A 25129-nucleotide genomic window follows, 5' to 3' on the forward strand; every position below is an offset into this window, starting at 1 on the left:
AAAAGGCTGCTTAAGCATTTTTCTGTGGCTTGCAGGGTTTTACTCAGCAAAGTCTCCCAAGCCACAGAATGTGCCCCTACTTGTATAACATTACAAAGTCAAGATGATTACCGTGTAAGCCTCAGCTCTCTGGATGGTGCCCTTTTGTCTCTGGAGTGTAACGATACATTATTCGTCCCTGTCTAGTTCTTATCTTGTTAATGCACTGCATTATTTCTGCTCTCTCGCCTTCTCCACTCCTATACATACACCTCCTGGGCCTCTCTCACTTTGGTTAATGGAACAAGCGCGTGTCTTTAATCCCTTCCAAAGCTCAGGACTGTACATGGTGTGTGCATGAACCACGCATGCATGTTGGAGTAAAGCCTTCCCCCTCCTCTTCCTGCCTTCCCTGTTCAATTTGGCAGAGAGTCTTACCCCATGACATGCAAAATCTCTCAGCCACTCCAGGTCTGTGCCCCACTGGATAGTGTCGTGTTAGCTCAGGGCTCTAATCCTGTCTGTCTACATGGCATAGATCCACAAAGCTTTAACAGTGCATTTCATTTGCTCTTTCTCATCTTCATGACTCCTTTTCCACCTAGAGAAATGGCTCCAGTTGGACCAAAAGAAGAAAATCTTCAAAGCTTTGGAGAAGCTAAACACAATAGTTTAAGAATTATCCCAGTATGTAAGAGAAGGAGGAATTCACTTTGGAGTTAAAGCAGGAGGAGAAATGAGGGTACCCAGATTCCAGTTTTATTTCTCCCTGTGGCTTTCATTATAGCTTTGTGGACATCACATCCTGCTGAATCTTCACGATCATGTTGAGTAATATCCAACATGTTGTTCCCTGATTTGTTGTTACTCCTCATCTACCTACAGAATATTTTAACTCTTGCCTTCTGCTCCAATCAAAAACTCCCTGGGGCAGGATCTGTCTTTTTCCTTTGGCATTTATACAGCATCTAAAACACAATGATCCATGGATTAGCACCTCCCAGGGGTCTATGTGAGTTCAAACCATTCAAAGTGATAAATAATGCTGCAGTGAAAAAAAAGAATGCCAGAGTCTAACTTTTCCTCACTGTGCTGCATATCTCTGCCACTAAACTGGAAAAAGAAATGGACGCAGAATGTGGACAGTAATACACTATGGAGTTTGCTGACTGTTTGAAATGCTCCAATATCGCTTATTAGAAGTGCTGGGAACAACAGTATTTGCAAACTACAAAGAGACACTAGATTATGCTGCTGTCCTCACTACAGTCCCTCTCAGATGCTCTCTCTGATCTTTAGCCGTGGCATCCCTATTATTTGACTCTCAGAATTTCCAGTGCTCAGTGTGGGGCCTGCAAACAAGGCTTTGATTGGTATCATTAACATTTTTGAGGAAGCATTGCTGATTCCTGGCAATATACCCCCCAGAGCACCTCAGCAGGGAGAGAAAAGGGATAGGATGGCAGTCCATTTTGCAGGCATGCAAGAGAGAACAGAATGAGACTGTTTGTGACAGTCTGGGTTTAAAACACATGGCAGTAACACACTCTAGTGCAAGAAAGTGAAAAAAGCTTGTCACCCAATGAAAAGCGAAATTCAATCAGGGTTAGTCAAAGGAATCTGTCCCACAAAGTTCTTTTCTGGGGTTGCTCAGTGCTTTCTCTGTAGTAACTGAACACCATTGGCAGGGATCTTCTAGCAGTCTCTCTCTTCCTCTTCCAGGAGCTATTACCCCCTTCCTGATTTCATTAGAAGTTACTGTATTTATTTTGTCCTGACTGGGGAAGAGGGAGGAGAGGAAGAAGAAACACTCTGATCTTACCCACTCAAAATAAGTTTTTTTCCCCCTCTTTTTCCCATTCACTCTGCCTAAAAGTTAACCCTTAAAGTTTCCTTGTTCCCTTTCTCCTCCTTCTGTTAGCAACAGCAGTGATCAGAGTCTGGCCTAGGGATATGCTGCAATCCAAACTGGACACAGAAATTTGCTCAGTCAGAATCTGAGAGTCCTCTCTGTTTTGCTCTTTATTCTCCTGTAAGACCTTTGGGGCAAGTTTTTATTGCATACCAGTGCTGCCAAGACTCAGTAAAGAAAGAAGGACAAACTTTATCCAAGTTCTTTCCATTGACTTTAATAGATGCATGCAGAGGCCCAAGGCCTAGTATTCCCAATTTGCAGACACCAATTACTGCACAAAGCACACCGGAAAAATATTACATTTAGTATTTTGAATAATAGTGATATATAGCCATATTGCACAAGGGAGAAAGGTGCAAAGAAAGAGGCCCTGGCAAAAGAAAGGCCTGAAATAGATACTTAGTACTACCTTTAAGTTTATCTCAAGAAAATAAATAAAGTTTTTATTCTCCTCCATAAAATCCCTGTAAATAATGATACTGTTTTTGTACCATTTTCATATTTATAAACGTGAGAATACACAAAACCTTGAATAATTCTAGGTGATCACATCTGTTTTAAAAGATAATTAATACTTGTGAACAGACAATTAATGCTGCAATTACTCCAATGTTTGCACACAGTAAACGTTATTCAGTGAAAGTAGACAGAGTATGTTCAATTATGGCTTTCTTTTTCAATGTCTGCATTGAAAAATATGTCTTGTGATTTTCAAATATTTGACTTCTAAACATTTGTAAATATTTCAGTTGAATATCTCATTTGGGAGCAAAAATATTCCTAGTACTAACTTCTTCTATAGCACTTGCCATGGGTTGATCTCAGAATGTTTTACAGTGGAGGTGAGGAGCAGGATCCCTAGTCCCCAGTTGGGGAAGCTGAGGCAAGAAAAAGAAGTACGATTGTTCTGAGTACATTGATAAGAGATAGTAACAGAGTCACCACACTTGACAGCTAGGTCTGTACTTTACTCGCGACCTCTGTATGTTGTGGCTTTTCCCAGCAATTATATGATGAAAAGTGATTCTTCACCTGCAAGTCTCGCTGAAGTATGAGACTTCCCAGTATTTCTTCACTTCCCTATTGATAGAAACCCCTAAATCTCAGCTGGAGATCCTGACCCAGAGAGTCCCTAATGCTTGCCTCCACTGGTCATATTCTTGAAAGCTATATGTGTCATCAGTGGCTTTACACAACTAGCAGATTCTTTGCTGAACTCAGTTCTATACATTTGTCATCATTTAATCCAAAATCTGAGGACTGGGAGGAAGGATTTAAGCTGCATAACAACAAAGAAAGCCCAATGGCTGAGCACAAAAGGAGGTAGCATGGCCAGTGCATTTACCTCAGTGATCTCAATATTTGGCCAGATGTTGTGTACTGTGATTTTCAAACTGTAGGCAGGGGACTCAGGCCTAGAAACAGTTTGTTTGTAAAAAGGAATGGAGTACAAAAAAGCATGATGTGAATGCAAGCTGATACCATCATCTGTGTTTGCACAAGGCAAAAAGCTCTTGACCTGTTTCATAAAAGCAAACAAACAAACAAACATATAAATAAGTATTTCAGGGAAGACAGCAAAAGTCCACTGAGCACTAAAGATTTTGCATCAGGCATTCACCTCTGTCATCAACGTGAGTCCTTCTGCAGCAGAGCAGACCGTGTGAGCGTGTGTGTGTGTGTGTGTGTGTGTATTTGGTTGCTTAGACAATAAAAGACAGATTTCCTGGCACTTACAAAGAAAGGGAATGCTGAGCTATGCTAATCGGCATCATCTGGTGAGCCCACTCTCCCTAGCCATTTGAAATCTCAGTGGATTCACCAAGAGCTGTCCTCTACATGGGACGGTCTGGTTTCAAACTGGTCACCTTGTTGCAGCCCAGATTCTGGTTGGCAGCCAGCTGCAGCCCTTGCCAAGAATTCTCTCTTCCTTCAGTACATTTTTCCTAGCTCTAAAGTGAAAATCTCAGAAGTAGAGAGCAGGGGTATGGGATTATTTGCATTGGGACTGAACAAAATATTTCAGTGCAGTGCTAACTGCACCTCTGCAGTGAGCTTGCAATTAGCAGTGCTTGAAGCACCACGTAGAGTTGCCCTGTTTTTGAGGCAGATATAGAAAGTGATTCTTGCTTTTTCCACAGGGAGGAGAGGAAGCTGCAATTTGTCCTAGCTATAGAAATGTCTTTCCTGCTGGCTGTGTTAAATATTGTCCCAACCTCTCAGTGCATACAAGTGAGACTCAGTCAACTGCATAACACCCTTATATTTACAAGAGAGACCACTAATTAAGGCACAAAGCCACTTGTCATATGTTGGAGTTAATTCCCTTGTAAGGCAGTTATGTCTAATGCAGACCTTCTGGGACCCTCAGTAAGCAGCACTTGGTCCCTTTCACCAGCGGGACAGTCATTTTGCCAGCCTGGCCTGCTGATATCTTAGAAAAAAACTCTAGCTTCTAGAAAGGCCAAAATTGAAGGCAAATGCAATGGAGAGTTTATTCCCTTCTCACTCACTTCCATGAGCAGAGGGAATGCAGCTTGTGCTGTGGGGGGCTTGTCACAGCACATCTAAGAGGAACCAGCAAAATCACATGGACAGCATCTGCTGCAAAAGCACATGGACAGCCACTCTTCCTTTGTGCTACTTCCTCCTTGCTCTGAGCAGACTGTATCTGCATTCCCTTCCGCTTTCCTGTTGGGACCTGATGGCTGACACTCAGGGATACACTCTATGGAGTGAGGATGGTTGTCCAGCTGCCAGGACAGTGGGAGCTTACTCCACAAGTAAGACGGCTGAGTTCTCTGCTGATCTAAAGCAGAAGTCACTGAAATGATAGCATCAGTCAGTGTGTGAATGTGCAGGGAAAGGAGAGCAATTTCCAGGGATAAATAACACTTTAAAGTATCCAGAAGAGAAGGAATGAAGCAAATTAAGGCTGCACTAATACCGTACTTAATGAGGGGCATTGTCCTGAAACCTCCCACTTTGTCGGCAGTAGATTATACAAGAGTTCGACTGAAAACATAGAAAAGTCACAGCACTCTCCCTTGTCCTGCTGGTACAGTTGCATGGATAAACTGCGCAGGAGTCATGGCAAGCCTGATTATATTTGACTGTATTTTGAGTACATCTCTGTCATTCTTCTAATCGCAAAAAGTTATGTGGGCAGCAACACAGGAAAACCTTGTGTAATTACACGCAGTGCTGGGGTTTATCAAGCCTCCCTGTGACACACCGGAAAGGTACACAAAAACACAAACACATATGGACAGGGTTTTCCAGCACAGTGGGGTGGATGAGAAAAGCTAGAATATCTTGGGCTGGCTCCTTCTGGAGGCAATAATCTCCTCTGGTCAACTGAAGTTCCCAGAGGGGATGACTATAGGACAACAGGTGAGCAGTTCTGTCAGAGGGGACAAGGAGAAGCTCTCACAGGCTAGCCTGGGACAGAAACAGATGTGGATACATCAGCATTGAAAGCTCTGTTTGCTCATTGAGAGTAGAGGGGGGATTCAAATCTGTCAGTGCCACATTACTCCAAGGCTTCCTACTCCTAGAGTGGGATTCAGGTTTGTGCAAGTGCCCTTCTCCTATACCACCTGGTCAACCAAATCAGCTTGAGGCAGTGAGAAAACCACCACATGAGCAGAAGGAATATGTAAGGACTTTTCATGGCATTGTAACCCCCTGGTCCTGACCTGACCTAAGAGTCTGGAAATAGCCTTCATGCTCCAAGAACTACCCTGAGGCAACAGGTCACCTTCACACATGCTAAAACTTCTTCCAGCACACCAGCCAGGCCAAGCCAGCTTTGAAACAAATGAGCCACAGAAACAGAAATTTCCCACTCGGCCCCAGAGATAAACTCTTCTTAGCCATCAAGTGGAAAAACACTGGCTTGCCTTTCACCTGAATCTCAGAAATCAGCTTGGGAATTGCAGCAGAATGCGTGTATCCCTTTGTTTTCATTTTTTTAACTTGTTTCACTGGGCAAAGCCAACTTTTCCCTCAGAAGAAAGACCCCTTCATATCAAAACATAAGTTTCAAATCTTCTGGCAATTGGTGCAAAGCCCTCCTTGCCAGAATCCTTCCAAGGGGTGGCAGGAGGGGGAAAGTGAATGAGAAGCAGATGGCAGGAGACATGTCCCAGAGGAACAATGGATATTTCTGTTGCGACCCACCAGGGTAAGGTTTGGAAGCGCTGACACTTTTATGGCATTCTGGTTTATTGTGCAGAGTATTTTTTAATTGTTATAGTTTGGCTTCTCCATGCAACGTATTTCTAAAGGGCAAGAGACATGTAGCCTACAGACCTATCTACAGCAGGGGAGACGCACCCATCTGGCAAGGACTGAACTAGGCATTACTTGGCCTAAATCTCTCTCAACACAGAAAGTATCAGTCTTATTCTAGTCAAATCCTTTCCACCAGATTGAAAGCCAAGGCTCTCCACTTCCATGGCATAGGATTATCTATAGTAAGTGCCCACATGCTGCCTAGAGTCTTGATCTTCTAATAGAGACATCATAGAAAGGCTAATCATTTCTTGTTGAACACTTGCAGATTTTCCTTTCACCATCATATATGGAAATTACCTCAGTTTCCCCTCTAACTGGTTACATCACCCTACACGAAACAAAATTCATCTTCTTATGCCTTTGTGAAAGATCTTTCTGGCACTTTGACATTTTTCTTAGGCCTTTTTTCAGCCTACTCTAAGTACAGTCCTAAGCCATATGTCTGAAGACATCTAGCAAACAGAAACTTTCATCTTAGGACTGCCAAGGAAAAAGAAAGAATTCACATATAATTTTAACCTCTCCTTGCCTCTTAGTGCAGCCTACAGCCCCTATATTTGGTCTACAAATCCCATCATGTTTTATGTCTAGGACTATAAAGCCGTTGGGATGTCCTTTACTACAAGCCACCAATGCTATTAAAACCCAGCATATGATAAAGATGTCAGAGGTGCAGACATAAGAGGAGACCTGTGCAAAAGCCCCTCAGTTCTTGGATGCAGAAAAGCCCTTAGTTCTGGGATGCAGAACACCTTGGGAACACAAGACAATAGTAATGAGGTTGGGGCTGAGGAAGGGTCTTGATGTGCCCGTCCCTCTCCCTTCATCCCTTCTGATATGCCAATGGCTTTGCTAATTCATCAAAATAACCAGATGAAAGCCAGGGGCTAAGTATGCTGTGCATGGAGATTTAGCAGCTTTCTGAAGAGAATGAAATAAAGACAACTGCAGTCCTTCAAAGCTGTTCTGTTTTTTCTCCTTATGATAAGGTCTCTGGGATACTGGAAGGGAATCTGGCCTCCCCATTTCTTATTTTCCCATAACACGAACAGCAGGATACAGAAGAGAAAGCTGGAATAGCTTTTTAATTGTCCTTTTTGTCCATAGAATACTTTGGCTTGGCTGCAGACCGCTGTTGGGATCCTATGTGATCTCAAACCATGTGAATGTGGAGATGTTAATAAAGAGCTCACTCTTTTCCCTATTGTGGTCATGATCTACCCTACTCTAGCAACATGGAAATGCTAGCCATCTTCCCAGCACTGTGCAGGAGGCAAAGCCTCAGGGAGAGACCCTTCAGGATGCCTGTTGTTGCAGGAAACACAGTGTTGAGAAGCTGGGGGTCTGGAAAATCATTGTCTTCTCAGAGGATGAACTCACAGTGAGCCAGGCACAGAGCAAGTGCATGAGGAATACTTGTCTATAAAGAGCTGCAATACTTGTCTATAAAGGGCTTTGAACCAGCTGCTTTTCTCAGTACTCAAGTGATGAGCCTGGGCCTCATGAGATTCAGAGTTGTTCTCTTTTCTTGAGTGCTGTCAGCAGTGGTTTAGAGCAGCCCTGTAAGCAAGTTGCACAAAAAAGAAAAAAGAAACCCCCTCTCCCCCATTGCCTAGTGGCAAAATGTTTAAACTCTCACATTCCAACTGCTGTCTATAGACATCAGGTTTCCATGGTTTTAGAACTAAATTGTCTCTGGAGTAGAGGCTTTGTGTGGTAGGTGGTGTTCCAGCCATGGCACCTGACAGACTTCCTGAGACCCTCTCCAACCTGTCCTCTCCTGCAGTCTGTGCTCCTTTCCTCCATGGCCTCTGCAGGTCACACAGAACAGCTGTAAGCGTGGGATTGTTCCTCTCCCACTCTGGCAACTCAGAAACTTTAGAAATGATTTTTTTTCCATCGGGGTAGGCAACCCCACTGACATTTACCTTTATTAATGCTGCTTTGTATCTCTGCAGGATTCTTCTCTTGTTAAGACTTTTCAAAGAGTTAGTAGAAAGGCACCTTGATGTCCTTTGAGCTTAACCATGAATGAGATCAGTGCATACATAATCTTGAGGGCCGGACTGTGATTACTGGTCAGTTACTGTAGGTTCAACTAGTTTTAGTGTTATTATCGTTGTGTATGTGTAATTATCATTGACAAAGAACACAACAATGAGCAAGCTCCTGTGTTGGCTTCTTGTATGCGTGCTTTAGTGCCCTCTGATGAAGAACACCATGAACTTTGCAGAGAGATATGACCACAGCAAAACAAGTATGTAGGTTACAGTTTGGACCTTCCCAATCTCAGGATTGTTCCTTTCCGGAGAACTGCCAGAATGTTACTGTCTTGACTGAGCACAAAATTCAGCCTCCAAGAGCCAAGTGGGCTAGAGCAAACACTGAAATTGCACAACATGAAAAATACTGGATTATACAGCAGTCAGGCTGTGAAGACGGGAGGAAAACCTGCCAGAGGATATATATCTCTAGTTCGTTAAATATAGTTTATTTGAAAGTATTTTACATTTTATTAAAGTAAAGCAGACAGGATATAAGCACTATAAACTTTTCCCTGAAAGTGAGCATTTCTGGCATTCCAGTTGCTTAAATTATTACTTTTTCAAGGACCGATTAATCCTTGCCCTTCCTAGTTAACCGAGGAAATGGTATATTGGGTGTTTTACTCCCCAGGCCAATGCAGAATGGTGCTTCTGCAAGATTAGCTCAGTTTTTCCCTGTTTTGTTTCTTTTTTTTTTCCTTTGAGAATCTAGCTCTGTGTTCCTGCCACGTGACTACATTTTTTTCCACGGGCCATGTCACTTGCTTGAAATCTCTAACTACAGTCACATTTTTTGTGAGAAGCCTGACAGAAGAGACTGATTTTGACATTTTACTAATGAAAGTTAATTGCAGCTAGCATGCCTCAACACACTGGAGAAAAAAAAAAGTGCCTTGAAGAGAAATAAGTTGCAATTTTAGGAGAAAAATGAACAAGTCAATAAGCAGAACTGATGAAAAAACAAGGAATCGTAATACTTTTTTTTCATTAGAAAATGCCATTTTCTGAAAGGACATACTTTGCAGGAATATGTTTTCAATAAGAGTAGATCATTCCAACATTAGACTTTCACTTGGACTTCCTTGAAGCATTTCACCAGCCTTGTCATTTATTTAAATTATATTTTTATAATTTAAAACATTTAAATAGTGTTAATAATACTTTTAAAGCCATTTGTATGTCTTTATATAGGATACAAAGTATTGTATTTGAACTATACCAAAATGAAATAATTCCATAGTTATTTCGGTATTTCAGAAGTCAAGAGCTTGCAGAAGCTGCACTGTACAAATCATTTGAGGTTTTACTCATTTGCATCAATCCAAGATGATTTATTTAAATCCTCCCTGGATTTCTGAAAAGCATTCTTGACACCTTTATCTGCAAAGTTCTGTTCAACACTGATTCTGAACCTTGCCCCAGCTTAAGCATTACCTTTGCTCTAGGCCAAAATTTGATATTTGTGTCCAGTCATCACATCCAATGGTATTGTTGCAAGTGCTTCAGCTTAGTTCTTCCCAGAAGGAAAAACCTGCCTGCAAGGGACTGCAAGGGGTCACCAGAACAAGTTCTACTGAATAACTGAATTTTAAAAAGAGATATCCTTTTCTCCTTCTCCTCTGCTCACTGCAGGGCAGGTGCAAGCTCACAATTCCATGACTACAAATTGCTGCTGGAGCTATTGAAGCCTTCTCTTCAAACCAGATGCTCCTCTTTTCGCATGAGTAGCAGAACACATGCCCTGACCATCTCCAGCTATTTTTAGAAGACAGATTTCTTTATCTCTTGTTTATAGCTTTATGGGCTGAAATAAAGAGATTCAACTTAAAAGAGGAAACAATATCTGCAATGGAACACGCATCTTCTGGAGGCACTGGAGAGATCTGGAGAGTTTTTAAAAAAATCTTTTTTTTTTTTTTTTTTTTTTTTTTGTATGAATATAGAAAGCTAAAGTAAAGGGTTAAAAGCAAAGAATCCTAAGGAGAACTTCTGAACTAAAAGTAAGGAGTGTCAACAGAAAAGGAACTACCCCAGTAAAAAGTTTCAAGCTGTTATCCTACAGCTGCAAGTTTCCTGACAACTCACACCATGTGCTCTTCAGCTATGCAGGAGTTCAGTCCACCAGGTCACTGAAGGATAATGTCCTGAGACTTTGGACTCTGTTTTAAGAAACTGTTTCAGAGGAACCATCCGTACTCCCACAACCTCATTCCTTCAGCTTACTTGTGAAGATGCCCCAACTTCTGCATCTGTAAGGAACAAAATCAAAAACAGAGACCCCTCCTGCAATAAAGGCCTGTCATGAAACCAGAAGCTTTTATGCCAATAGCAGCTCCCCAATGAATGAGTGACACAAATACTGTTCTCAGAGCTTGAGAACTTTCTGCTGCTTTTTATTTCATCCTTCTTCAGTGAGAGAGCTATGTGACAGTGCAGTATAATTATTCTTTTTCCGCTGTCAGAGACTCAAGACAACCACATTACTCATACACCACAGAGCCATGAGCAAGCAACATAGGTCTTCCCAAAACAAGTGGAAATAAAATTTTGCTCCTCATCACGCCATCCCCAGAGTTGATGACATACCTTTGTTTGTTTCTGTTCAGATTTATGTGGGCTGCCTAGGCCTCTCTTCCCTTTCTTTGATATTGATCACAGACAACATGATATCACTTTTGGCCAGAGCTGGCACCAGGCACAAGCGCAATATCAAATTAATTTTATCGGTAACTAGTGACATGCTGGCAGTGGATACTTGGCCCTAGAAACCGCTTTCCAATAGGCCTGTGGCCAGGCTGGCGATTGGAAAATGTTACACCCAGACCACTTGTATGTGATTCATTTGCCTCTTTCCTAGCCAGTCTCCTGTTTCCACCTGTCTTGCTAATCAATCTTGTTCAACCACATACCCCCTCCAATACATAAGAGCATATAAGCTCTCTGCACACCCACAACTTCATAGTGTCAGAAAACCAAACTACTTTTTGCCTATAGACTCCAGCTTACCTGCCCTCATAGGTCAGGAAAACAAGATTATTTTAGAATCTGCTGAAATTTTGGGATATTTTGGGTGTTCAGATCAATAGAGTGCAGTTCTCAGTACTCTCAACTCTACTTCACACCATCAGGTTCTGTATTAAGATTCATTATTTTGAGACTTACTGAGGCAGCTCTTAGAGTAGCTTATATCATCCTCTTGAAAAGCTGCAGGCTTACTTGAGCTAATGATACAGAGGAGATCTCAGTATTACTCTGACATAAAGGAACTTTAATTGGACATTCCTCCTGCACCTAGTTTTGATTGTCTGGGCATTTGCCCAGAAGTCCAAACATGAAAATAAAAAGTATCAGTTCTAGGTAACAGTTTGTCCTAGTGGGGTGGAACAAACAGATGCTCAGCGTATTTGCAAAGCAGTAACTCACTCCAGGGGAGCTAGCTCGGTAGAGAGGTGCCCAGAGTGTGTGCATACAGCAACCCATGTGGCTCTGCATGCATGGATATCACCTCCACCTCCTGGAGTCACTACAGCAGACCTCAGTCTGGACCAAATAGTTGTTGTTAAACAGTTTCAGGACTAAATTTCAATTGCTTCAGCTCACCGGACAGGTACAAAAGCTTGTCACACTGACACAACTCTGCTGTGGAAGTTGCATTTCTTCCTTGCGCCAGCTTTATCTCAAAGCTTATTTTCTGGATATATTTGCAGTGATTTAAGAAGTAAATGATGGGAAGGCACAAGAGTTGGAGTACTCGTATGCTGTGTGCAGGATTTGTGGATAAGGAGTGTGTGAAGGAAGTGAGTTATCCACCTCCACACAGTGAGGGCAGGGATTTGATTTCATTGCTTTTTTTTTTTTTCTTTAGTCCAAGACTTACCATTGTAATACAACATTTTTGTGCTGGCTTGATCTCCAAGTCTTTCTCTTTCCTCCTCTGTGTGTGTGTCCATATGGCTGGGTCCCTTGAATGTTTATTTTACTGCAGAGAACTGCAATGATTTCTGGGCAGGATGTCCAAAGATAAATCTGACTTGTGGTGAGAGTTAAAAAGATTACAGTAAGGCCTTGTTTACAAAAGAGAAGGATCAGCTGCTGTTCTTGGAGTTTGTTTAAAAATTCTTTTTTTAACCATCCCTCTTTGTGTTTAGGTTTGTTTCTCTTATTAAATAAATAACCGGTAAGGTCTCAATTGATCATCTCCATGGCGTGTGTGCGAATAGATGAGAGAGAGAGGGGGGGAGAGAAATTCATATATTGTAATTAACTTTTTGGAGAAACCAGTGTATTTCTAGGAAAATTTTGTTAGTCTTTGGAGAGCAGCAGTGTTAAACGCAGTCTGGAGCCAGCTCACAAGGCCTAGCTGCAAGTAGGTTTAATTTGTGACACGAAGGCCCAGTGCTTGGAAAATTAAAGTGAGGGGTGACACCTATTACGGTAATGAAAAAAATTATGATAATTTTCTTAGGAGAATATTCACACCCTATACACACCTAAATTTTCCATCTTGATGCCTTGGCTTCTTCCAGAAAATGATACGAGCAGCAGTTAGTAACCTGAATTGCCTGTTGAGGTGTCTTCTCCCAACAGCAGTAGTGCCAGGAATGGACAACTAGACTAGGAGCAAAGTCTCTGGTAAGTAAAACAGCCTGTCCAAACAATAGGATCTTTCTAGCTTTTTCAGTCTTGTTACCTTGACAGGTTGATGAAGTCTCTTGGAGAAAACAGGGATGAAGAGGAAGGTAATGCTGACCTCTGTTGACAAATGAATAGAAGAAAAATTCAAAGACTGTTTTTGGCTCACTAAGCAATTAGCCTGTAAATCACCTCCCAGTATAACCTTCCTTCCTCCAGTGTCCTGCATGCTTTTGCTTCCCTAGGTACACATATTGCAGAGACCAACAGAAATGACAGGTTTTTCTCCAGCTCACACAAAGTCCTTACCCATGTTGACTCCATGAACACAACTCTCCCACTCATTCTTTATATTGGCCTTCTGGTGAAGACAGAGTCATGTTATGGGATTCAGTCTAGCTCTTCAGAACCATGCTGAAATGGGGCCTATAGAAGTTCAGGTCCCTCCCCAGTTGTGGAAGATGTATTTTTTACAACAAAGAGATTGTCCATGAATTCTGGTAGCTAGACCTACTTTTTTTTACCTAGGAGAAAATAGATTAAATCTCATTGCATCTGGCAAAACAAGAATGCTTTGTTTATTTTGGATTTCATAAAAAAAAATAAATAAAAAAAATAAAAGCATAGGACAGGAAGGAAAGGGAGTAGAATTCATTTCAGGAGGATAGCATGAATGAACGTAGAAGGTAGATGTCGCTTTCAGCAAAATAGTAATGCATTTCAGGTCCTTCAAAGTCAGGTTGTTATTAGAGCCACAATCACTTGCAGTGACCTGAATGCATTTTTTAGTGTATATGATGACTTTACCAATGTTTACCAGGAAATAATAAGCAACAGAGTGCCAGTTCTAAAAGAAACAGAAGCTACCAGTACTCAGCTTCCGGCCCGGACACAAAGATCCATCTTCAATGGCAGAATACATTCTGCAATATTTCTCTCCTAAAAAACAGCATTCTAAACCAAAAATTATATTATGTGTAGCTGACTTGCACTTCATTCTTTGCAAGCTAAGAAAAAGATCTGGAAAGACTATCTTTTGCAAAACCACCTGGTGACATCACAAGACAAGATCTTTATGGCTGAGTTTAAACTATTAGAGTTAATGTGCTGCGGGCCAAGAGCTTCTTTCAATTTAAATTAATAATTTCTTCAATTAAGCAATTATTTAAGTATGCAGCGCCTGTTACAATTACATACATTATAAATTTATACAAATAATTGTATTAACTAGCAGTTTCTAGCACAGAAAATGGAAGAAAGGTCAAACATGTTGTTATCCATTTCTCATACAGTTTACCAACAATTTCTTGTCCTGTTTTCAAATGTCCTTGTAATGACCAAAGTGGTCAAATAAAGATATGCCAAACTTGCTACTTTAGGGTCATGGCACTTCAGACCAAGTTTTGCACCAAGAGAGATGACATTTTCCCAGGAAGCCTAATTGAAGGCTAAATCCATTCCTATTTTCTATGCTGCCAGGTCTAAATCTTTGTAAAGACTTTAGTTAGATTGAAGCAATTTGTTTGCCTCATGCCAGCCCTTCACCCGGGGTTAACATCAACCCCTAGATTTCCTCACTCTGTGCCAGCAGTGGCCAATCAGTCACCTACTTATGATCTCCTTTCAAAGTATTGCCAAACTATTTTTGCACAATTACTTGTGAGGCCTGTTAGAAACACGGTTGGCTGGGTCTTTTACCTCCCCTCCGTTCTTTCCCCCCCATCAGTTTGGACAAGTGCAGGAAGGAGGCAGAGACACTCAGAACACTTTCTGGTTTTCTATCTCTAATGGCATCATAATGAAGCTGACAGACCCGTTAGGATTAGTTTAGTGGTGGAATTAAGCAACTGGACAAAAATTGGATATGATGGATTTTCCCCATTAAGGTTTTTGGTTTAAGCCCAAGATAAAAAGTTATCAGTGTAATTACAGGGTGATTATGCCAAGTTAATTAATGACATGAAGCTTTGTTTACAACATCATCTCTTTCCCCAAAGATTCGGATAGCTCCTTCCCCTCCCTGCCCTCTACTTCCTTTAGCAGTATATTTTTGCATAGACACCAACATGGTCTGGAGGGTTTAATCAGATACTTACTCTCAGAAGCTATAAGCAGATGTATTGACTTGCGGACTCACTAGTCTGGCCTCTAACACTGAAACCAATGAGGCTGTGTCTGTTCAGAGCACGAGAGGTATTTCTCAGTATTCAAAGTTATTCAGCATACAGGACTTGATGGAATTGCGATCATGATGGGGAGAGAGATAAATCACTACTCAGGCTCTCATCTGCTTCCTCTTCATATGAAAGAGCATGAGTAGTCTCAGGCCAACAGAGCAGGATTTAGTGTGTCAGGTAATGAAGAACCCCACTCCCCATTAAATCAGTTCTTGTTATAAACGTGAACTGTGTAAAACGGACATACATGAGCTGAGGTGCTCAAGAGGGAAAGAAAAGAAGAAACAAAAATAATCAACCAATCAATCAATAAAACTGTGCTGTAGTTACATCTGAAAACTCTGGATATTCTGGCCAGCAATCTCACATGAGCTAAGTTGCAGAGTGCAAGGGAAAGGATAGTTGCTCGTTTGTGTCACATCCATACCTACTCAAAGTGTATACTTCCCACCAGGGTATCTTCCACAAAAGCAGGGACACGTATCTTGCAGTTCAGAAGGCGACAGACAGGCATGTGCTTTCACTCTTTGAAAAGCACACCTTATATGAATGTGCCAGTGCTCAAAGAAGATACCAAGCCCCCAGTGTGTCCCCAGTAATTCAGGGTGCATGTTCCAGCTGTGCGCCTGGAGAGGCGACCAGAAACCAGGCTGTGGAGAAAATCTCTTAATCATGCAACAGTCCTCAGACCGTTCATTTGAGGATGGGAAATGCAGAAGCATGGGAAAAGGCTCCCTTCTAGACCACTTTTTCCCCCTTCATTTCAGTGACACCTATCTCATATCTTCAAGTTCATCATGTAAGAACTGGTACTATGAGTCTGACCTTTCTTAGGCACTGCCTTTATCCCTCTGCAGGTTTTGGTGGGTCTTTCATCTCTGTCCAGATCATAAGAACTAAAAGCAATCACATACATACCTATATTTTTGCCTCAGTTCAGTAAGGAGACAAGGCAGGTTTCTGTGGCTGAAATGTCCCTTGGCTTTGGTCAGTTATTAGAAACACTGAGCACCTCAAACTGATAAGCAGAGATCTCAAACCATGTTAAGTCAAATGTAAATAGGTGACCCATCAAAGAAAGTATATACATTACAGTCAATGCTAAGAAACAGGCCACAATGTGAGCTCAGCACTGTATTAGACATCAGAAAAGCCACTTGCACAAACAGTGCTCAAGTCTGTGAAAAAGATTATATAATGAGTCATAACTCCTCCATCATGTATATTTCCTGATGTCTAATAAGAGAGCTTGGCAGGATGTCTTCACTTAGCTGTTATGGAGAAGCAAGAATCAGACAAAAAGTATTAAAAAATAAACCTTGCTGGAGGTTCTTTAAAGAAACCCGCCATCCTAAAAAGGCCAGTGAGATGGTTTTGGGCCTTTGGTCACCCCAGTCTGTCATGCATTCCTTCTAAATGCTGCCAAGCTTTTCTCCTTTTAGAAAGTCTTCCCAAACCTTTATGCCTTTCGGCTTCTCTTTTGCAAACCCAGTCTGTTGGCTGTCCACAAAGCCAACCAGCCCCCATTTTAAAAAGGTGGAGACATTGTCATTTTGAGCTACTGTCTCCTGCTTCACTAACTGTTTCTGAAAGTCTTGGCCTAAGTGACTTGCTGCGTCTGTGGCAAAGCTAGAAGTGAGTCCCAAGAGTCCCATCCAAATGCCTACCCTATAAAATCATCTTTCCCTTGTAAAGGTCAGCAAATCCCTTTCCTGTGCTACAAAAATGATGGGGTATTCCATTAGCCTTTGCATTGCCACGGCAACTCAGCTTCATTAGAAAAGAATGTTTACAAAAAATGATAATCCTGCATGTAGTTCAGACGTGAAACTGCAGTGCCTCCATCAGCCATCAACCAGCTCCCTCATGCACATGTTGTCTAACTTCCTCGTTAGAGCACCATTCACTCTGCAGCCTGCAGACATTCATCCACATCTGATTTCTCCTGTTTGGGATATATCCAGGCTTCCCTTGCAGAGCAAAGGGGAAGAACAGCCCAGGGGCAAAGAAGTGACATATCATAATCTACACCCTTTCCCGGATGTTAAGATCTCAAAGGGCTCTAGCTGCTGGGAACATGTAGGGGGAATTACGCCTCTTTTCACCTTTGATATGGGTCAGGAGAAGAGAAAGCATGTGAATCTTCTGGGGATTAATGGCAGGGAAATTGTGTTCAATAGTGTTGGACAAAAGGAAGGGGCACAAATCTCCGAGCCAAGATTGCGGCGTTAAAACTGACGGATTTGATGTGTGAAAGAAGGAGCAGATGTTCACAAACATACCCCAGACAATGCAAATTCTGTATCTTAACTGTCCCTGACCTAAAGCAGCAGGCAAGAAGCAGTTCTGTCTTTGCTATAAAAAAGCAGAGTTCTATGTCACTCGGAGGAAGTATATCATTTGCAGCAAATGAGGATCTGGCTTGATTTTGCATATTTGATTCAGACTTGTGGAATGAGTTCTGTTATGCTGTGTCACGCCTGTCTCACAGGGAGCATCAAAAACCTTTACAGCTAGATAACAGAAGGTCACAACACAAGGACAGAGGAAGATCAGAGAAGGAAGAAAATGGGGGAAAAAGAATTAGCAGGTGTCAATAGGTGACTTGGAGGATAGGAGAAGTAAGAGCACCTTAAAGGGAGAACCAGATTTGATGCTGTATTTAGAGACATCACAGTCCTGCAATGTGAGGGACAGAGAGTTGAGCAGAGAAAAAAAAATCACTATCTGTCATAGATCTGTGAGAGTTCTACCATCTCTTTGAATAGCCAGATATATCCAGCATAGAATATAATTCCTGGATGATGACAGCTGTTGAGCTACTTTTGGAGCAAATAGCAAAGTCTCTCAGGTTCCTCGGAGTCAGAGGGTGAAAGCGTAGTAATTTCTCTGTAGAGGTGAAATACACAGTAGTATCATACTTCTGCTAGACTTCTCCACTGCCTAACTTCTGCCTCACCCTTTATTTCCTTTTCATCTCAGCCACATAGCAAGGAAATGTTTCCGAGCACAGGACGAGCTGATTTCTTTTATGCACCTTAACATTTCCCTTTCAAAAAACTCAAATGAAATAAACCCCTCTTCCAAGAATGAAGTACCCAGAGGACAAAGAAGGCTAAGCATTTCTTAAACATATTTGATGGATCTGTCTAAGAGGATGGCAGGACTTTTAATGATGTATACTATTTTAATCTATAGTCACCTATATATATCCTTACAAATCTGAGGAATTACTACATCACACCTTAAAAACTCTGAAGATATCTGCCTACGTATGTGCACACAAGTATACCAATTTTATCTATGCCTTTTTCCTTTTTCAGTGAATGCCTCTGAAATTCATTGCAGATGGTATGGGATAGCTCAGGTGTCTCCTTTGTTCAAGGGCAGAAATGGCACATGTATTTGGAGGCTGGCAATGTGGGCTGATCTCAGTTCATGTCAACCTGTGAGGATACACCTGAAGTCTGAATTCCTGTAAGTACCTTAGTTCCAAGCAGGTTTATCAAAGGATTGGGATTTAAAATTAGTTCTCCCATTTTCAGACTGTCAATCTCACCACTGAACTGTCCTTTCTCTTGCTGAGCTCAGAAACATAATTATTACCAAGGCCCAAATTATCATGTGTCAATAGACCCATGGTGATGAACCAAATAAGTGCTACTAGGATCAGAGAAATTAGGGCTAGAATGGACCTCAGGAGGTCACTACAGCCAGCATTCTTCAAGCTGTGGTCTGGTAGGCATCAGGCAGTAGCCAGGAAACTTTGCAACAATTTAATTTTCCAGTATATACATTCATTTCCACATATGGGGGCAAGCAAGGAATCCATGGGAAGGATGGAAGGATGACAACAGCAACAGTCTCAGTTTGCAGTAGGCTGGAAGTGTGATCTATTCCAGCAACATTGTACTAGCTGGACTTACGGTTCCTCCCAGATCAGAAAGGTGAAGTCATCCTTGGATGTTTTGAGAACATGAAAATAAGAGCTGAGGAACTCCATTTGAGTTCAATCCCCTTTCCTAAGGCAGGATTCAACTCCATTAAACCATTTCTGCCAAATATTTTTCTAATTTCTTAAAAATCTCTAATAATAAAGATTCCACCCCTTCCCTAGGCAAAGTATTCCAGCATTTAAGTGTTAAAAACTGTTTCCTAATATCTAACCTGATTCTTTTTTGGTGCAATTTAATCCTATTACTTCTTGTCCAATCCACAGGAGACAGAACAATTTATTCCCTTTCTTAGCTTCAGGCAGCACAAGGTAAAACATGTTAGCATAAACATCAGTAAAGAGTGTGCATTATGCGATGTAGACAAACTCAGAATACTTAGTCCAGGGAAATCAGTGTTGGGAACACACAACAACATCCTTCTCAGCAAAGAGAATATACTTGATTCACAAAAAAAAAGAGGGATAAGCTGCCAGTCCCGAGCATCTTTGACCTGTCCCCTGCAATATTGCCTAGGGAAGAAAAAAATACTTATCTCAAAGATGGCCCATATTTAAAAAAAAATGGGAAGCAAGGTGTCCACAAGTGGTTCCTACTGTCTCTAGAGTTCTTTAAGTTCCCCTTTGCTGTGCCAAGGAATCAGGAGGACCAATAAAAGAAAAAAAAAATGCTAAGAAAGGAATCTTTGTGGGCTACTCTTAAAAGAAGGTTGAGTGCTTTTACTTATTTATTTTTCTTTGAGGGAATATTGATGGGAAGAGAGAAAAAAAAAGAAAGAATTGCTTTTGGAATAGACCAAAAGCTCCCTACTGTCAGGTTGGCCCCACCCTCCCCTCGCCAGCAAACAAGGACTCTTTTCAAAGAGAATCACCTGGCCCATAAATTCCAATTTATGGTAATTTAAGAAAACAAATGATCAACTCCAGCCTGCCACAGTATTTTGGAATGGCAGGATTAAGCAGAGTAATTAAAAAAGAGAGACCATTCTTCACCACTCAGTTTTGCAGGTGGGATTTCCTCCAAGCCCACCTCCCAGTTTTGCGGCTTCACTGTCCAGAGCCTTCAAGAGGGTAAACTTGTAGAGAATGGGAATTTAAAAACATTGAACACCATGACGTGTGCTGGGGGAAGGGGAAGTGAATATTGTGTGGCTTCTTGCTTTTCACCTTCCTTTCTCCAGTTATCTGTAGCAAGCCATCAAAGCATCTATATTCAGATCAGGATATATAAAGAAGCACAGAGGCACACTTGACCCAGGAATATTTCCCATTTTCTATTAAACTGACTCATTTTTAGTTTCTGTGCTGCTTTCTTCAGTGATCTGGGATCCAGCCAACCACACAAAAAGAGCTTTTCAAGGCCCCTAACTGAATAAAGACCTTGCCTGAGACTTCATTACAAATGTGGTGCTCGTATAGACAGACAGTGATGCTGCATTCAGCAGGAAGATGGTTGAGAAGTCAGGGCCAAATACTTTGGCTTTGTGTGACAGAAGAGTAAAAAGATAGGGGCACTGAACCATTTCAGTCCAAAGAGACTGACCTGGGGCACTCCTGGGACAGCAGGTCTCCTACTTGCAAACATATTATTCTCTTTGTATTCAGGGAAAACCTTCACCAGAAGGCAAAGTAGATTATTTTCCCCTATTCCTCTTTTGGAGAGGTCCTTCTAGAGCTCTGCTTCTCAAATAATTAGAAAACTCCTGCTTCTACCCAGTTTCAGTTTATTCCTGGCCACATTTATCTTCATATGTTCTGGTACGAAACATTTTCCCTGCAATTTAAATAGCTCTTCCCCGCTTCTGGCATTGTACTCTCTCCAGCATCAGTGTAGTCAAAGAAATCCATCCTTTCTTGACCTTCATTTTGCTAGAAAAAACAAAGCTCCCTGCCTTCTCTTGTGAAATAGCCGCTTTGATGCCCTTGTTCTCCCTAAAACCTTACTGTTATATTTTCTGTGCTCACCTCAGCGTTTAATTTTTATGGAAACAGGTGCCAGTACAGCTGTAAAATAAAAGCTCAAGACCATAGCCTCTGATTGCCCACTTGTAGCATCAAGATACTGTGATCTGGTATGCAGATGATCTAGCAGCTATGTTAGGGTGGAAAAACCTCAAAAGGGCCTCATCCTGGCTGTATCTGAAATGTTTTATATGGGTATACACCAAAAATGGCACCCTGCATCTGCCAGCATGTACCTTCCAGGGCTAGTCTCCAAGCTTCTTCAAAACACCTTCAGCACAGGCAGGGAGTACATGATCTCTTTGTCACTTTAGCAGCAGAACAGCTCTCACAGCAAGGGAGTCCCACAGGAGACTCTACATACGTGTGCACAGGATGGGATCCAGGCTGTTTTCACCTCATGTTAGGATGATGAAAGCTTCCCACCAACCAGAACAGTTGCAGCGTCCACATAGTCCCTAATCCTCTCCTTCCTTTCCCCACCTGGGGCACGTGCTCCAGCACTGCTGGCCAAAATCTGCCACCAAGCAGCTATGTGAGAGCCCATAAAATTACTCCTCTGTGGGCATCATGTCCTACCCACTCCTGGCTGGGCTATATCCCAGTTTGAGAGGTTAGTCTGCTTGATTTTTGTATCATGCAATCTCTGCTTCCATGGATGGTAAGGTGAAAGTGGCTGGAGAGCAGCAAGTTCATCAAGGACAGCTGGGATGGGGGAATAGACACAGTCAACTTTTCTGGTTACTAGTGGGAGCAGAGTGGCCAAGGAAAGGTATGGATATGCCCGAGTTTAGAAAGACTAGAAAACGGTGATGATACATCCTGGAAAGTGCAAGTCAGCCAAGGCTAAGCTTGGTCATAGGAGCACTCTTACATCAAGTTTCCATTACATCCTCATCATCATTTCCAAACACTTTTTTTTCTTTAGGACAGAAGTGGTTAAATAAAGAATATTTTCATTTCTCATTTGAGGTTTCCCTGTATTTTTGTGATAATTGGAAAGATGGAGATCTGTTTTCTTTCTTTCAAAAAAAATTGAAAAATCTTTTTTCCTCTAAGGGGAGCATCCTTCCCCACCCCTTTCCTTCCTAAACAGCTCTGTTTGACCTATATTTCCTGAGGCATTGGTTAAGAATCTTGCTGATTTAGCCTGCTTAAAAGGAGTCTGGTTTCCAGAAGACAAATGCACAACACTTTGAAAATCAGGTTCCCATTTTCTCTTTCTTAAACGGTCCTACATTAATCCCTCCATAAGAGCAAGAGCCAAAATCTCCAGTAACTGCAGAAAGTTTTGGTCATTATCTTTACAAAGTGAAGATGGCAATCTAAGCTTTGAAAAAAACCAAAAGAATATTTCCCTAAAAAAAAAAAAAAAACCCAAAGGATGCCAGCATATTTATTCCTAAACAAAACTTCTCTAACACAATCCTAGGCTTCCCAAAAATCACTCTTGAGAGTGAACTTCATAGTATGACATCAGTGAACAGATGGCAGGCAAAGCTGTTGGCAGGGTGATGAGAAAGCTGGCCATTTATAATGGAAAGTGTCCTGATAAAAAGGAATGCACTTATTTTATTCCACGGTAATGTTTATAAAATTCCTTTCCTGAGGCTTCTTTGAGGATCTTTTCATCATTTTTTGTATTATTATTAATAACTAAACATGCAAAGAGAAAAATCTACAAAGCAAATGACATTTTAAATGCCTCAGAGGAAAAGGGAAAAGTCTTCACCACTGGTAGGGTTGATTACATTGTAATGATTTGTTGCAGGCTTTACAGCTAGTCCATGAGGGCATGGACATTTCTCCCAACAGGTTAACTGGCAGGCCTTCACCTTTCAAGGGAGGACATTGGAGTGCAAAGGCATGCATTGATGCTGCCAAATTTCTGTAGCTCTGAAGAATCTCTGAATCCTGATGTGCCTTAAATCTCTCAAAGGCAGATTTTCAGCTGGATGTAATTCGGGGTGGGTCCATTATGTAAGTGACAGAGAACAAAGCTGAGTTTTAAAAATTTGTATTGTTGACAAGTAGTTCATGTTTTGAAAAGTCAAGTTCCAGGTGTAACAAGAATTATTCCCTAATTTAAGTAAAATTCATGCTATTAGAATCTGCTGGAAATTTTCAGCAATGAAATGGGACAATATACAAGCAAAGCTTAGCAGGCCGGACAGCCCACAATGTGATACGTACACCACCAATGCACAGGCAGTGACAGCATTTCTCAGCTTGGCCCATACAGAGACATCTCCCTGAGGAATGGAAGAGGCTCACAAGAGACATCAGGAGGTATAGAGCAGGTGTCTCAGCCTGTGGAGGTGCAGAGGAATGAAACTTGAGTTCTAGCAGCACATGGGATCTTCCTCTGTCAGGTTTTGTCTCTCATGAGCTCTTGTTGGTCCAGACATTCTTGCAGAGCAGCTGGTAGCTGCAGGCAAAGGCAATCTCCTAGAAAAGGGGTATTCCAGTCTGAGTCATCTGCATCTTAGGTGGGATTCCTCAACCCAGTCCACTACTGAGTCACAGTGCTGAGAAAGGAGACAATTCCTCCCAGTCTCCTCCATGTTCCCCTTGTTTGCTTTAATTCTAGGAGCTCGGAACAAAATATGCCTTGCTGAACCTAGAACTCCTTACAAAATAATTTTACCTTGATAAGACAGGGTACAGAGGTGTGTGATTGGGATTAATCCCAACACGTTCCCTTCATACACAACCTTACCAAACAGAAGAGAAAAAAGTAACATCACCTCAGCTAACTTAAAAGCAAATAAAATAGGGAGCAATTCATAACAATAATTGAAGGATTATCAGATATTCTTTACCAGTTATCCCCTGGCCACTAAAAAAGCAGTTAATATTCGTATTTTCGTTGTACATACAGTGAAACAGAGATTGAGAGAGGTCGAACAATTGACCCATGGCTGCAAAGCCAGACAGTGATAGAGCTCAGAAGAAAACCTAGCTGAATCCTAGTTGTTCAAAGTCTTTACCTTTTCCTGAAGCATCATAAATCTGACAAAAGTGGAATTTGTCCCAGGACAGAAGGTTGGAGTTAAAGAGTTTGCTATCTTTCAGAAAAAAGCACCTGGGTAACCACAATCCCATTCCCACACATTTAGAAGTAAGGGCCAGAGAGGGCAGCTGTGATCCCATGCTATCCATTCAGTCCAGCAGGCAGTGATCTCCTAACTTCTTATAGCAATATAGCTAAACAAACAATTTGCTGTTGCAGAAACACTCGGGCAGATTCCTTGGTAGGGACAATCTATTTCTAACATTTCCAGATCTGGATATGGAAGTTATTATATTCACCTATTCCTACAGCAAGTGACCATGAATATATCAAAAGTCCCTATCTCATGCTGAAAACCATGCCAGAGATCAGCTGTGCCAGAGAAAACTTGTTTTCTAGTATCATCCCAGACCAAAAACTTCTTAGATGTAAGAGACTGGCTAGTCTGAACCTCGATTGGATACTGAATTCACAACAAACTGCAGGAGCAAACCTGAAATCCAGCATATAACCATTTCGCATTGCTCTCTGCTTCCCTCTTTTCTCAGTTCTGAGCTGTCCTCAATTTGCCTGAAGATACATTAAGAAAGCTCTTATCTTTTGGGCAAAATCTCAACTTGGAAAAGCCACAGGAACTATAAACTATATTTCAGCAAATTGCCTTAAGCTCTCCAGCATACTGTGGTTTGATACCATGCCTACTGGATCATTCCTAGCTCTTAAATTAATCCACAAAAAAAAAAAAAAAAAAAAAAAAAAAAAAAATCCCTTCCATCTGCAGCATTTTCTGTTCCATCTCCAGTATACAGCTCTGCTGCCCTGGAACAACAATTGTAACAATAATAAACTAAAAGTAACAACAGTGTGTTTAATTTCAAGCTCTACTGTGGTCACTTCCCTGCTGAACGTGGTAGGGAGACACAGACATAGGCATTAGGTTCCATCTCTTTCCTGCTGAGGATCCAATATCCTGTCTACAGTTCATACATTCCTGATTTCTACTGTTTCTGCCAAAAAAGTTTCATTTTATAGGAGAGGAATGAGGAAAAAATACAAAAAGAAGATGAGAAAGGAAGATGTTTAAAGGGTAGCCAAGATAACTCCTCATGGATGTTTTGATCTTTTTAAATAACTTGTTCTTGAAGAAACTATATT

Source organism: Rhea pennata, chromosome 6 (assembly GCF_028389875.1).
Source record: "Rhea pennata isolate bPtePen1 chromosome 6, bPtePen1.pri, whole genome shotgun sequence".
Classification (NCBI taxonomy): domain Eukaryota; kingdom Metazoa; phylum Chordata; class Aves; order Rheiformes; family Rheidae; genus Rhea; species Rhea pennata.